The sequence below is a fragment of the Salmo salar genome, chromosome ssa22 (genome assembly GCF_905237065.1).
Source record: "Salmo salar chromosome ssa22, Ssal_v3.1, whole genome shotgun sequence".
Classification (NCBI taxonomy): domain Eukaryota; kingdom Metazoa; phylum Chordata; class Actinopteri; order Salmoniformes; family Salmonidae; genus Salmo; species Salmo salar.
The window spans coordinates 14778862-14794221 of record NC_059463.1 but is presented as its reverse complement, the minus strand read 5'-3'; the positions used below and the strand labels follow the sequence as shown (position 1 = coordinate 14794221).

General features: G+C 40.5%; 1 protein-coding gene and 1 long non-coding RNA gene across 15 annotated transcripts in view; one reads left to right on the top strand and one right to left on the bottom strand.

The window, feature by feature from the left end:
• The window catches only part of LOC106582854 (forkhead box protein P1-B), a 213748-nt gene that overhangs the window by 101501 nt on the left and 96887 nt on the right, over positions 1–15360 (bottom strand). For all 14 annotated transcript variants that reach the window (XM_045705053.1, XM_045705056.1, XM_014166388.2 and 11 more), the window contains one exon: positions 13777–13843. The gene's annotated coding sequence lies outside the window, so the exon portion shown is untranslated. The remainder of the gene's footprint in view (positions 1–13776; positions 13844–15360) is intronic.
• On the top strand, positions 12953–14369 carry LOC106582855 (uncharacterized). The gene is made up of 3 exons (XR_001323391.2): positions 12953–13209; positions 13294–13386; positions 13784–14369. It is a non-coding gene; the product is annotated as an uncharacterized lncRNA (long non-coding RNA).

Below are 15360 nucleotides of genomic sequence, written 5' to 3'. Positions count from 1 at the left end.
AAAACGGTAGTACATGAATGGAAAAGTACTGGTGTGATGTGAACTGGTTTTAGGAGTGGTTTACCACACATTCCTCAACGACTCTCCTTCATTTGACTTTGATAATCTCACTCACACGAGGCTCACACCGATTAACACTGCAGCGAGAGGACAGACATCGAGAGACGTGGGCCTCTTTCCTGACCAGACCCGATGCGTGGGAAAAGCAGGCCTCGCTGCCCTCAAGCTCATCTTACCAATTAGACCTGTCAAATACACACGCTGAAAGAAAAACACAGACTTCAATCTCTCCGCATCCTATGGGACCTGTAAAAACGCTTATTGTTTCAACATTACTTAAAAAGTGTGTCATATATTTTTAATCATTTTTACTAGAATTCATGCAAGGCCCATTCCCAAGGGGGTGGAAATGTGGACTTGCAAGGAGGAAATGTGTCAGATGCATTTTCCTAGGGAAAGGAAGTTTAGCCTATGAACTTATCTAATTAATGCTCTGTTCCTAAACCATATGAGGGCCATATTATTAGAAACACTGTCTTGGGGGTGGGGGGGGAAACTTACCCACTTGCTGGTGTGCATTGACAACTCTGAGTCTTTGCGACTTTCTACAGTTATATCATTGTTGGAAAAGGTTCCTGGCAGCGTTAGGTACAGACACTGTCTATTACCCCACTATTCAATAGCATCGTTATCATCAACAGCAGTAAATACAAGAGTTCAGTCTCCCCCCTGCTACATTAGTCTTACCACATACACTGAGCTGTGTTCAATATTCAATCGGTGTAAAATGTGTCACTGCTGAGTACAGTGCAGTACAGGTGCTTATCTCCCAGTTCCTTTGTTTGGAGTTAGTTACACAGAGATAAAGTTCAGCTTTTGATTGCCAGCCACAATCAACCTTTATACACAAATAATGGCAAGGAAATGCAATGGGCATTTTGGCTTCACTAGTTATCTTGTGTGATGAGAGAAACTTAATATTTAACGATTGCCCAACATTTGTGAGGTATTCTAATAAACACATAACAGAATCAATACAATTCCATTCTGAAAGTGCTTGAGTTGGAGGATTATACAGAAAGTAATGTGTTGGACCAGTTTAATTGCAGCAGAGCGATCATTTAGGCCCAGAGTGCTAACCACAAGTTTAGACAGAAAGAGAACATATTAGACAGAAAGAGAACATATTAAAAATAATGAATCTCAATGGCCTCCAATGAGCCAAGATGCTGCTACTAAATTCTATGAGACGAGGACGTCATTCTACTCAAGTTCAAATCAATGCAATTGTGTGGAAAAATGCAGAAAAAGCAGTGTTATCTTGACATTAACTAAACAACATCCACGCAAGCACATTCGTTAATGGCTTCTTTCAACTGATTGGATAAGTAATGAGGGGCCATTAACCAATCAGGACAAAGGACCAAATACATGTTGGCACCCCATTCATTGCTTCTGGCATGGGAGTGGTCAGACCCCTGACCCCCCTTCCCACTGCCTCCTCAGGTGCTGTGTCTCCTAGACGTTACCGTGCTGGGTTCTGTCATCATTTTATAAGCTCTAGCTTTCCAGAGAGAGGACACGGTGGGTTAAAAAGGAGGGGTACGTGCCTTCCGTTAAGCAGTTAAATTGAAGGTAAAGGGCACCGGGCTAAATACTGAAAGACCTTGTATGAATCTCAGCGCTTTAATGGAATCAGTTTTTAACAACTCTTTTTGGTTAAATACAGCCGATGTCAGGAGGATGCATCCCACTCATAAAGCAGCGCAATGACAATGTACAGTGGCACTAATACAAGGACATAGTTCATGATGACATTTTCTGCAATTCCCAACTGATTAGGGTCATTATGTTGGAGGTCTGATTTATGCTGTCATTTCCTCTCGCCGATCCTGCATCAATGAATCTTAATGAATTGGTAAATAAGGGTGAAGATTACACTCTGTGACACCGCAACATTCTTCACCCTCAACGCCAGAGATTTATGTAGCCAATTAGAGAGTAACAGTGAAAATTGTCTGGCAGAAAAATAATATTCTTTATGGTACAAAACGGAAAAGCATTCTTGCTGAAGGGCAATTCTATTGTCAGTGTTAACTCCATAAAATGTGTTTCCCCCCTCGCCTTCAAAATACAAAGGAGATGCCGTGTTGGAGCTGGACGTGATGCTTTCAGGGAGAGACAAAAGGTAAGGGTTCGTTTTGGAATCGTAAGGGAGGTTGTGCAGCATGGGCGTTCATCTCTGATCGGAGCCAAAAGACCTTGGCATTGACAATCCCCTGGCTGAACTGTTTGATCAGCATAAATACACCTCTGTGTGACAAACATGTTTACCCTCACAGAGCAAACAATACACAATGAGAGACCATGAGCTGCTGCTTCTCTAATGAAGGTACCAAACCGCTATCAACAATTACCTATGTTACTAATCCCAACTTCTTAAAGACACACAGTAATGAGTTCTGTAATGTGTTACATATTGTAGATTTAGTGTGAGGAAGCGTCTCTCTCTCCCTCCACATCAAAAAGGCTGGCCTGCATATTAGGCACAGGGCTGAGAGATACTGCTGCTGCTGCTGCTGCGTGAAAAGGAGTGGAAAATTAAACCTGAAGCAGTGCAGGAAAGGGCTTAATTTACTGGCATGAACAGTATGCAAATGAGATTACGCTCAGCTTAACTGCATCATTTATGTCCTTAATAACAGCATCATCATTACGGGGCTCAAATGAAATTACACCGTAATTAGCATATCAAAGTGATTGGTTAAAGTTTAAAACAAATACCCAATTTTGTTAATGAACAGCTGTAATCACCGTGTAGACTCTCAATGAAAACATCCAAAACAAATATGTGTTTTGGAGAAGATGAGGAAGATCCTTCCCAGGCGACAGGTCTGTGTGTCGTGCAGGGAGTGCAGGGGAGGGTGGGAGTGTTGTGGAAGGGTGGCGCTGGGAGGTCTTACCTGGTTGGCTCCACACTCAGGTTACATTTCCCAAACCCTGTGTGATCAAAGATGCAATTTCCCACACTTGCCACCTCAGGAGCTCATCAATAAAATACTAATCACTCTAACTCTACGGCTGATTCAGAGAATGGTCTTCACTATCACTGTGTGTGTGTCACACACACAAGTTTAACCATTGCCTCTCCTGCTTTCCCTCTGATAAACATGGTGATATTAACACCTCAATCTCCCAGCCCAGCCCCCACTGAGTGACGCCGAGCACTTCCTCTGACAAATCATGCACATCTTATTTATGTGCCCATGTCTGGAGGCAAAAGGCATTCTGCATGTCATATTTCTCCTGTTTGATCCAAAGATTTTATACTTTCACGTCCCCACATTATTGATTTAATTCAGAATTTATGACACACTACACGACTCGCAAAGTGAATTCCGATGCCTTAAGTTCCAAACATAAGTCAATCTCAGCTCTCTTTCCCAGTATTTCTTCCCTCTTTTGTCCCCTTTTGCCTTTCTCCATCCGTCCAACAAAAGAAGTAGCTGGCTAGTGATGTACACTATCAGAAACTGATTCTTGGACATTTTAAGAAGTGGCATTTTATTTGATTCATTGAGGAATCCATTAAAGGCCTTATTCCTTGAAAGTATGGAAATTATGTGCCTTTCAAGGTACAGCTAGGGCAAATCCACTCCATCAGCTAATGACGCCGCTCATCACATGCAGAGAGGCTGGCTAATGAAGGCTCGGCGGCCAGGCCGGCCTTTCCCTCGCCCAGCGTAAAGCCCTATGAAATGCTAATATCTCACTTCTAATTAAAGGATACTAAGTCCAAATGCACCTTCACAGCGGGTAGCCGGCAACATACATTTTATTTTTCAACACTACACCCAAAGATGTGCCTGAGCAACATTCCATTAATTCATATTTAATACCCCAACTATTCTCTCTCTCTCTCTCTCTCTCTCTCTCTCTCTCTCTCTCTCTCTCTCTCTCTCTCTCTCTCTCTCTCTCTCTCTCTCTCTCTCTCTCTCTCTCTCTCTCTCTCTCTCTCTCTCTCTCTCTCTCTCTCTCTCTCTCTCTCTCTCTCTCTCTCTCTCTCTCTCTCTCTCTCTCTCTCTCTCTCTCTCTCTCTCTCTCTCTCTCTCTCTCTCTCTCTCTCTCTCTCTCTCTCTCAGCAGCTTCATATTGAGAGCAGGCGAATCATTACGCTTTGTGGGACATTTTTTGCTAGTGCACTCACTTTAACACAAATACAAGTTAACACACATACACATGCTGCCTTTTAGCACGTATCAGGGGGGGAAAGGTCATTATGAAAAAATCTACCAGTATTGCCTCTCCACCTGTATACAATGTTTACACATCTTTGGTTGTAAATATGTTTACAACAAAACGTGCAGCCATTCTCAGAAACTGACCTTGAAGTCAGCAAACAACCTCCTGACAAAGTTCATTAACATCAGATAGGGCAGGCTTTATTTTCCCCCCCCCACCAAATGTTTTTTTATAAAACAATAAATGCAAATGTTTTAGAAACAAACATTTAGAAAAATATTATTAGCTATATTGACTACTTTACCAGAATACTTCAAATACCAAACTTAAAAACCAAAATGAAATCAACAACGAAGTACATTTTAACTAGGCTTGTAATAATTCATAATAAAATGACAACCTAACCGGGATTTGCCTGCTGGGGGGCAAAGGAGACACACAGCACCGCTAAAACCATTGGCAACCGATTGCCGTTTTGAAGCAATTGTTAAATAAATGTTAAATATTTGGTTATAATATCGTCACCTCTTGAAGAGCATGTCAGATTCAATGCAAAACGATTGCACACATTTATCTCTACCATCCGAGTTATACAGCAAGTAACTGCATGCTTTTCATGATCAGAAAACATCAATTGATCACGTCATTCCAGATAAATTGGGTAGCCTCACGATAGCTCTGAATATTGGTTACTATTAATTGGATATCTGAGCGATACAAAATAAATGTGAACTATACCAGACAAGTACGAGTGGTTTAGGTTCATTTCCCATCCTTTGTGGAATCTGCCTTTCAAGCAGCAGAAGGGCGCATTTGTCGATGTAACGTTACTGTTAGCTGATAATGTTTACTTTGCAAGCTACTGGTAGAAACTTTGTACAGTTGGTTAAACAGTGGTAAGTAGACCTAATGTACTTTTTTTTTCTCCAACCAACGTAGGCTTAACTAGCGAAGTTAGCCAACGTTATCCACTTTTCAACATTATCCCCTTTTCAACATTATCCCCTTTTCAACACTGTTTTTAAGAGTGTATAATCCCGATCGCTGCTGACAGACATAATGGCTACATTGATTAATGGACCACATCAAATTGGCTATCTAGCAAGCTAGCTACATGCCAAATGGATAGGCTACATGCCAAATGGATAGGCCACCTGCCCTCGCATATCTGAAAATACATGATCAATTGATGTTTACTGATCATGAAAAGCAAGCAGTTACTTGCTGTATAACTGATGATAGAGGAATAGTGTAATAATCAGAAATGTGTAGTTCTGACTATGCTCTTCAAGAGGTGATGATATTGAAACCAAATAGTTGTACATTTATTTAACAATCCCTTGAAAACGACATACAGTTGTCAATGGTTTTAGCGGAGCTGGGGGTCAAATTGAACGCTTTGTGACGTTTTATTGATAACAACCTATTCACTGGGTATTACACATTCTATACCAAGCCTCTCCATACTGCTCTGATCTCAATACTGGACCAATCACTCACTAATTATTATTAACACTGAACTATCAAACATATTCACATGTAACCTTTATTTAACTAGGCAAGTCAGTTAAGAACAACTTCTTATTTACAATGATGGCCTACCGGGGAACAGTGGGTTAACTGCCTTGTTCAGGGGCAGAACGACAGATTTTTACCTCGTCAGCTCAGGGATTCGATCCAGCAACCTTTCGGTTACTGGCCCAACGCTCTAACCATTAGGCTACCTGCCGCCCCGCTCACATGCTGTGAGGTAGAAAATAATGGAGGTAGAAACACAGATAGTTACCAGGTCAGAAATTGATGGTAAACCCACGTTACAACCCACTACCTTAATAATTGAGACCAGGTGGTTATGGTTTACATCTTGAAATAACATTGATTCATTTCATTTAGAAAACTGTGTTTAAACACATGTGCAGACATAGCAACTTTCAAACAAGTTATGTAATGATTCTGAAACCTATTACTTTGCCGCTTGCAAACCCCAAAAATAAAAAATAAAAAATATATATGTTTTACTTGCCATTTGAATTAAATATATTTTAAAAGGCACACTCCACTTTGGTCTACCTAAACATATGGAACAAGCTAGTAAAAAGAGAGAAATGTATTTAAAGGTCAATGTTAAGAATATATCACATAACATCTGTTTGATCCCGGCCCAAGTATTTCCACAAGGATTCTTACGCTCTATCCCTGTGTGAATCATGGACACTGACCTTCAACATTCCACATGTCCCATCTTCCCATTCATCCATGGGCACAGATCACGCTGGGCAAATATCATAAACGTGAGGATTTTAGGATTGAGGTGAGGCTGCCAACATCTTTAACCAACAAGGGAAAATAAATAAATGCATCTGAAATCATAGGCTAGTTTAACCTACCACCTAATCCACCAATGGAATACGGTACTACTACCTACAGGGTACAGGTCTGAGAAGACTGAGTAGAGTGATGTTACATATAGAATGAATGGACTCTCAATGTCCTCTAGGGGAGCGGAGCGACAGGTATCAGTCAAAGCCTATTGTGACAGAACCATTGACAGTTCGACACATTCAACACAGCTCACAGCCAAGACTATCTATCATCAGTCTATAGACAAGAAAAACATTCTAAACAAGAATAAAGATTTGTTGTTGTACCTCAGGACTCAAACCATATGTGGACTGAGGGGATCTTATCAGAGTGCAGAATAAGAAGGCCTCTGGTGTCAGTAAGATGCTGCCTCCAGTTCAAACACCCTGGCTGAGGAAGCAGATCAGATAGTGGCAGGGGCCTGGGCAGGGCATGACCTGCAGCTGAACTGGCCTCTGCTCTGTGGGAAGAGACAACAGCCACTCCAAACACATCAATCTTATCCCCCCTGATAAATAACTAAACAAGGCAAACAGAGACAGATCAGTCAAGATCAGTCAACAGCTAACACAGAGACAGTGACAGAGATGGATAGAAAGATGGAGAGAGACATAAAGAGATAGACATAGAGAGAGAGAGATAGACAGAGAGAGAGACAGCAAGCACAAGAGAGAGTAGGGGAGGCAGGCTGGCGGGGACATAGTGAGAAGGCACAGCAACAGGTAACATGGGAGAGTGGATAAATATCACACAGCAGCCTGAGCCAAGCACCATGGAAGGTTGAGTATTGTAAGGCTGTGAAAGCTGGGCCTTTTTGCCGAGCTGTGACATTTGTTTCTTATTGTCTAAGTGGCAGTTAAAAGCGTCTCCCTGCGAGGGCCCCTCGGCTCTGTGCTGGGCTGCTTTAACAGGGAGGTAACCATATTAGGACGTGTACGGTAAAGTCAACAATAACATAGTTGCAATGAGATGGAAATTTTTCAGCTAATGGTGTTTGTCAGTCCTGTTTTCAGGGCTCTGTACAGCCCTGTACTTTTTCTCCTAGGCCAGGGAGACTTTGTCTATGAAAACAATGTAAGAGCCAAGACTGAAACCGGTGCAAAAGCCCAGTAAATAAATATTTGTTTAAAAATGCCTCTGACTTTCTTGTTGGACTGCATTAAATAAACTCCAATTTTGAATGAAAAAGCTTTCCACTCCCTCTCAAAAAAGTGTTCCGCTTCGTGTGCGTCTTTTAACTGTCTAATTTTAATTCAACATTTTAAATATTTTAACATTCTAATTTATTTGCCAATCCAACAAGGGGAACAAGAGGAGAACCTAATTGGCAACGATGTATGACGTGAATTAGAGCAGTTTGGCAAACTTGCAGCTGGATAAACTAAAAAGGATATTATTTGATATGTTTGGGTCAGAGGGCTCCATTTCTCACTAATCTAAACGGCATGAAGAGCTATTTGAATGTAATATAACACTCATACTACTTTGTTTCAGTGGTCACTTGTTCTCCTCTCCTTTCACTCCCTGTCATGGTTCTGGTTACCTTCTCAAGGTTAAACAGGCATGGCTACATCCTCAATCCATTAATGGTAACCCACTGCTACCTCAACAAGGGCCAAGTTACTCTAGTGTTAAACTGTACAAATCTAACTTCCCTTAATACAACTCATTGGTTGTAACCAACACCCAAACCCAGCCAAGCCAAGTCTTGCGTCTCAGACTCATGGGCCTTTCTAAGACATTGCGGCTGTTGGAAGAGTCTAGACAACCCTAGCCTAACAGTTCACCAAGCCCTAGCAACCAAAAGGTAACATCTAACTAGAACGCCATACATTGAGTGCCCCCCCCCCCAAAAAAACGTATACCATGTGTCAACTTTATTTGTTTAGTTATCTCTCCCTCCATACTCACGCTCTCTAGCAGCCTTCCCAGTCCTCTTAATCTCACACCGAAAATGCAAGCTGTTTATTTACATAACTGTAAAGCCATTCCATTAAGTAGCCACACCAGGTGCTTTATCCGTAAAAGGGATTTGTTTTCTCAAATAAATGGAGAGCCCGAAGGACTGCCAAAGTGATATTGACCATGAAGTGAATTCAGCAATGTCAAAAATGTCCAAATAAGAACCAAGATTATCAACTCAACATAGGCACTTTTTGAAATTTCCTTCGCTACATAGTTATTATTTTCTCTGCACTCCGTTCCCATAAAACTAAGCCTAATTGCAAAGCCCAGAAATAGCTCCCAAAATTCTCCATAGTATGCGTAGAACAAGTCAGAAAATATGAATTTGATATAACTGGGAGAAAGTAGCAGCTTTAATCAGACCTCTCAATGGCTGTGTCTATATCAGAGGACACACCATTTCTTTAATATGGTAATATCAATATCGGGTGTTGCTGGCCTTGACCCTCTCAAAAAGTTATAGGTAATACTTTTTCTGAACATTTAAGTCTTAAAATCAATCGAACTGATTAATTCAATTTCACATTTCTCGAGGTAGAAAGAGCAGGCCAAAGTCTTTTGGAGATTTTACACTCACTTTTGTGATTTTCTTTTCGTTTCCCTGTAAAACTACTCATCTGCGGGTGGAATTTGCTTACTACTGTTGCCACAGTTAATCTCACACAACGACTCTGTCACGTTACACGTCTGCACCTGATAGCAGCCTGACATCATAAAAGGTCTTCAATCTCCCAGAAAGAGCTGATTTTATACATCTATCAATATGTCCCAAACCACAAAAAGAAACAAATATGTCTGTGTGCTGCTGATAGAAAAATAGATTGAAACTTGCCAAACATTTCCCCCTAAAAAGGTATTTATTTTTAGTAGCTTCAAGATAATACATCTATGATAACACGATCAGTACAATTCTTTCTACTTCACAAGAGCAGATAAGTGCAGGAGACGCAAGAGAAAATAATACTGCTCTATTCACTATGACATGCTGTATTCTGAATACAGCATGCATTTACCAGCGCAACCCGTTTAGCCAGACAAAAATGAGCTTGGATATCTCCCAGAGTCCATTCTGATAAGAGCTGCTGTGCTGTGACTGGGGATAGAGAGAAGACAGAGGGCAGGTGGGTGTTTAGTAGGCTCTGGTATATCCTGTAATCTAGATAAACAGGTCAGTATAAAACCCAGTGTTGCTTTTTATGTTAGTCTCCATTGTAATGTTTTTGTACCCATCATGATAACAATTCATTTTCATACAGCTAGACAGTTGACTAGAGAAGCCTCGCAGCTATTTTGCCTGTCACCGTTTTTAACTACTGTACTGCAGCCAAGCACTGAGAGAGTAGATTACAGTAGTTAGAGAGCATGAAAAACACAGTGACAAAACTGCTTGTGGCAGAAACGTTTAACTTTCTTGTTAGCAATCTCCCCCATGTGGCACTTTAGCAACAGCAAGTTGTTTATTATGTTCGGAGCACGGCAAAAGCGATTAAAGGAACTCTTAAGAATCAAAGTGTTATAAATGCATGGAAACACAGCCAGCTGTAAATGCCACAGAATTAGAAGCTTACCAACCCTAATACATGGCAATTTTTTCAGCTCGATGCTGATATAAAGAAATTAAATGACTTTTTAAAGTAAGCAATACATACAGTCAAGAAAACTACTATGTGAGCTTTCTTCTTCACACCATGCAACATTCCACATGTGACCTTTCTTTGGTAGGACTCATGAATTGTCTTGTTTATCCTTAATACTCCTATAAATAGCAGCAGATTAGAAAAGTAACTTGATCTTCAGAGGCATTCAAATCCACAGCAGCGCGGCGAGTAACGCAAGCAGCCAACTGTTTATATGACATGTTCTTCAAATGAAGCTCAAACAGAAACAAGAACATTTCAAAAGGCATCTAAACAGAAACGTACACTGATCTTCTGAGGGAGAACTTCATCTTGTGATAGGGCTTCTTTGTCTGTTGACTTCAGCACCACTAACACGTGGAAATAGGCAGAGAAACCAAGACCTGCATGAAGCATGCTCTGAAATAGAACACCATTCAGCATAGTGATGACTGAACGATCTGGTCAAGAGTCATCCTTACTGTTATCAACCCCTTTGTCAGACTGCTATAATTCCTAATCCCTTAACAAATAAAGAAATGACAAGCATGTGGAGACATACATGCATGAGCACTGACAAACACACACACACACAAAGCATACCGCTTCTCATTCCCAAAATAATAAGAGTATCTTTTCCATTTTCAACTACACTGCCCTTCAAAACGGCTTTAAAGACTGACGCATGTTAATCCTATAAACTGCCACAAAATCCCATTGGAAAGTTGTGTCAATAATTAGGCTGATGTTGGCACATTAACATGAATTACTAAATAATTTGAAAGATTTCAGTCCTGATCTTACATCTGGAAAAAGCAGTTGTGCTGTGGGCCTGGAGAGGACCTGCTTCAGAACATTGTGCAGAGAAGGCAGTCAAGATAAATACCAGGCAGGATGGTTTGTTTTTTTCCCCCTTTGGTCCGAGGATCTCTGTTTACCAAATGGAGAAGTGATTGGCTGAACTCGATCAAATAGGGGTATAAGGCTGTTTAGCACGCTGGGGTGATAGCAGAGGAGGCTGGTGGGAGGAGGTATAGGAGGACGGGCTCATTGCAATGGCTGGAGTGGAATCAATGGAGTCAAACATGTGGTTTCCAAACGTTTGATGTGTTTGATACAGTTCCATTCATTCCATTCCAGCCTTTACAGTGAGCCTGTCTTCCTATGGCTCCTCCCACCAGCCTCCTCAGGGAGCGCAAACACAAAACTCATTCCTCCTCCTCTGATAGTGAGAAACGCACAACCTTATTCAAATACTAAAATTAAAGCGTTATGTCATGTGTATGGGGTCAATTTCATGCCTTTAGAATTGAATTCAAAGTCAAATAAATAGTAAATATGAAAAAGAAAGTTTCAAAGGTAAAAATTATATTTTCGAGGAAACGTGAAATAATGGATGTTGAGATCAAACAACAAAAGAATTGAAAGCAAACATTTTTGAATTGTAAACATAAAGAATGATATCAAAAGCCCAAAAAATTCAAGTGTGAGCAAAACTTTCCCAACAACCAACCCTATTGAATCAATTTAGCCTACGCTCTTGCCTGCAGTTAATACATTTGGTTAGGTTACTCTGATCTTTGCTTTCGTCTTCTGTTTCTTTGCTTACGCTTTTGGCACCAAAAAAAGTGTGATGGTGGGGTTTAGAGGGAGGCGTAGATAATGCGTCTCCATTGGTCCATTAGTTTTGGAGTGACGGTTCATCCTAACCCAATCAATGAGCAGGATAGACAGGGGAGGGTAGCTTTTTTTCTATTCTATTTCTACCCATTTAACTAATATGTTTACCTATCTAGTTACATGGTTTGTCATGAAATGTATTAGATAGATACGCTTCTAATATCCATTCATTATTGACCCGTGACAATTCTGAGGTACGTTAGCTTAGTTGACTGGCTTAATAGCTAGCCAAATGGAATGAAATGCAAGACTGCATGCCTGTAGCTAGTCACTGCCAGCCGTAGTGAAAGGTTTTATCATATGTTTTTATTAAACCAAGTGCTTGTCACATTCGAATAGGCCATTGTGATTTTAATCCCATGATGAATGTCTCCAGTTAACTAGCTAGCTACTGTCCATCCTTGTATTTAGACCAGGAATTCGTGTATCCACCATGACACGATGACACTCTTACACGAGTCCTCTGGATTACATATGTAACTTACTAGCTGTTTATCTAGCTGGAGACATTCATTGTGAGATTGAAATCACATCACGCCCTTTACGGACAGATGAATTACTTGGTTTATGGAAAGCATACAGTCAAACCAGTCATACATAATTTGTTCTTGTTTTAAATTAGAGTGTTGCTCTAGATTAAAAATGATTTGCTTGCATGTTCTGGGGTTTTGATATCATTATTTTTGTTTACAGATTTACAGATTTAGCTTTACATTTTTGGATCTCAACATCCATTAATTCACTTTTTCTCAAAACTATTGTACTTTATTTTTCATGCTTATGATTTATTTCATTTTTAATTCAATACTTAAGGCGTGAAATTGACTCTATACATGTGGAGTCCCTCTGAATTTAACACAGGAACCTATTTCCCTTCCAGATAATTTAGTTGTCTCTCAATTTCCACAAATACAATAAGACTTCAAGCTAATTGTCACAACTTTGTTACACACTGTGGGACTTACAGTTAAGACCACTGAATTCTATGTAGTGTTGGCCTATGACGGTTAGTCACAACATAATATGAAGTAATTTGGCATCTCCCTGTTAACAGTCTATAGGACTAAACCTGGGTTTGTGCCCCTCCCTTTAGCTGTGAGCTGAAGGGCTGGGATGGTAAAACCCATCACTGTCTGTTGGGCTGTGAGAGACAGAACACAGACACGCTGCTCCTCTGAAGCCCAGAGCTCCTGATGTGTTAACATCCCCACCTCGCCCCACTGGATCACTCCAGCCTACCTGCTCACATCCTGGGGCCACAACACGTTGAGATATGGACAGGGTTGTGAGGAGCACACACATCACACTGATCTACCAAGAGATCCATGAAAGGGAAGCAAACAAGGTGAGCTTTCAAAGGTACACAAGGTCACCTGGCTAAATAATCAGTAGATATGTAACCATGTATTAATCTACTCTTTCTCATAAGGAACTGTGATACACTATATCATGACTGAGAGACAGTACTGAGGAGAAACAGACATTCCATGCCAATAACTGCTTTTAGGTAAAATGCCCTTTGGTGAGTCTATAAACATGAACTACTCAGATATGTACCTACCTATATTTGCACTCTAAGATATACAGTATATCTGATCTCTCTCTACATGCAAAAGTCTACTACACACTACAGACCTCATCTTCTGCTTACATAACAAACTGTACTGTATAACATCAACTAAAATAAGTCATGCATGGATTCATCATAGCATGATCATGACGAGAAACGTCAACACTTAGTCACCATGTAGATTTTCAAACGTTTGACAGTGAACCTTCAGAGCAAGGTTTTTGTTTCACCAAATGTACAAACAAGGCAACCAGACTGCAGCAGGTTATTTATTAAGCCAATCTGATACAACATTCACCCTCGACATTGAGTTTGGAATCTAATGAATAATTGTGTGTTTACCTTCTAGAAGGACTTGCTTGTTTAAAGCAATCTTCAGTTCCAGCGTAGTGACTTCAGCCTCCTTGCCCTGAAGACAGAGGACATGGGAATTAGAGGTTGTTATTGAATAATCACTGCCACTAACTACCGCATTTGTCATCAGCAATCACCACAAATAAAATGGCTGAAAGATAAACAGACAAAATCAATGTTTATTAATACAGTTTGCTGTATGAGGCCACTCAACTGTTGCTATTGCTAATGATCAGGATGGATCACAATTACAGAAATAACAGGTATAACACTTTTCCTGGGTAATTATAAAGAAGTAGAATGTTTTGTCTTTCCATCCAGCTGTTTTTGTTTGTCTTTCCTTTTAATGGTGTCATAAATCTTCAGAGTCTTCTCAGAGTGGTTGTAGATGTATAGAGTCTACCTTCTGTGTAACCATCAGCATCAAACAGAAGGCTACAAGTCACACGTAGCTATCCTAGGCTCATTGTCTACCGCATCTGTACATTTCCATCTGGTTGATACCGTAAGTACAGTCATTCACTATACTGTAGCTGTGGAGGACAATAAAGCGAACAATGAGGCTGTTAAATGAAAATGAACCATTTATTTGCAAGAGCATTTTTTTTGTATATTCTTTGCCGTTGTCAAAGATGACTCCACCTGGTGGAAGAGCACACCTGTCTTATGCTTACTGGAATAATAGAACATTCTTGAGGGCACTAGCTGTTCAGCATGCACTGTGCACTCTATACTGAGCACTCAACCCCCCCCAAAAAGAAATACAATCGCATTTTTATGGTAAACTGAAAAGTGACTACGGGCAATATCTCAGAAGCATTTGAATAAAAGCATTAAAGCATATCCAAATATGAAAGAAATTCCAACTCTCTGACACTGTTCTTTTGTGAAGTTCACATTTGGCAGTCAAAGCTGTGGTCAGGCGTTTGTGCAGGTCTAAAGTGTTTATCTAAAAATGAACTATTCTTACACACCTCTCTTATTATTCCGATTCGTTACACTTAAATTAACATATCATCAATGACATCGTAAATCAATGGCCAAGTGGTGACAAATGACAGATATTTTCAGTTTCAAACTACTAAACATCATTAATCCCCATCACCTGAAAAGGCCCAGGGAACTAAATGAGTTTACCCAATGCATAACATCCATTTAGATAAATGTTCCATCACTTTAATGATAGAAAATGTGTATTGGAGAGAAAAAAGGAAACAACATAACTCTGATAGCAACTGTGTCAGTGCTTTCCCCCCCCCCCCTCCCCCTCCTTCTCCGCAATATAATGCACATCTTGTAACACTTAAATAGATAATTGTGTCAATTTAAAACTGCACGCGGCTGTAATAGTAGCGTTTAGAGCGGTGGGGGTGCCGAGAGCTGAGGGTGTGGATAAACAAGCGCATGCTGCTCTGCCCAGTTGGGTTTGTGGAGCCCATCACACACTCCACCATTGAGATTTGAGGGTACAGAATAACTCCTGGTTGAGATGATTACCCACCCAGGTGGGTTATGTTACCGCTCAGCGAGAGGGCTCGGCTAAGAACATGAATCAAAACGCAACAACTTCCT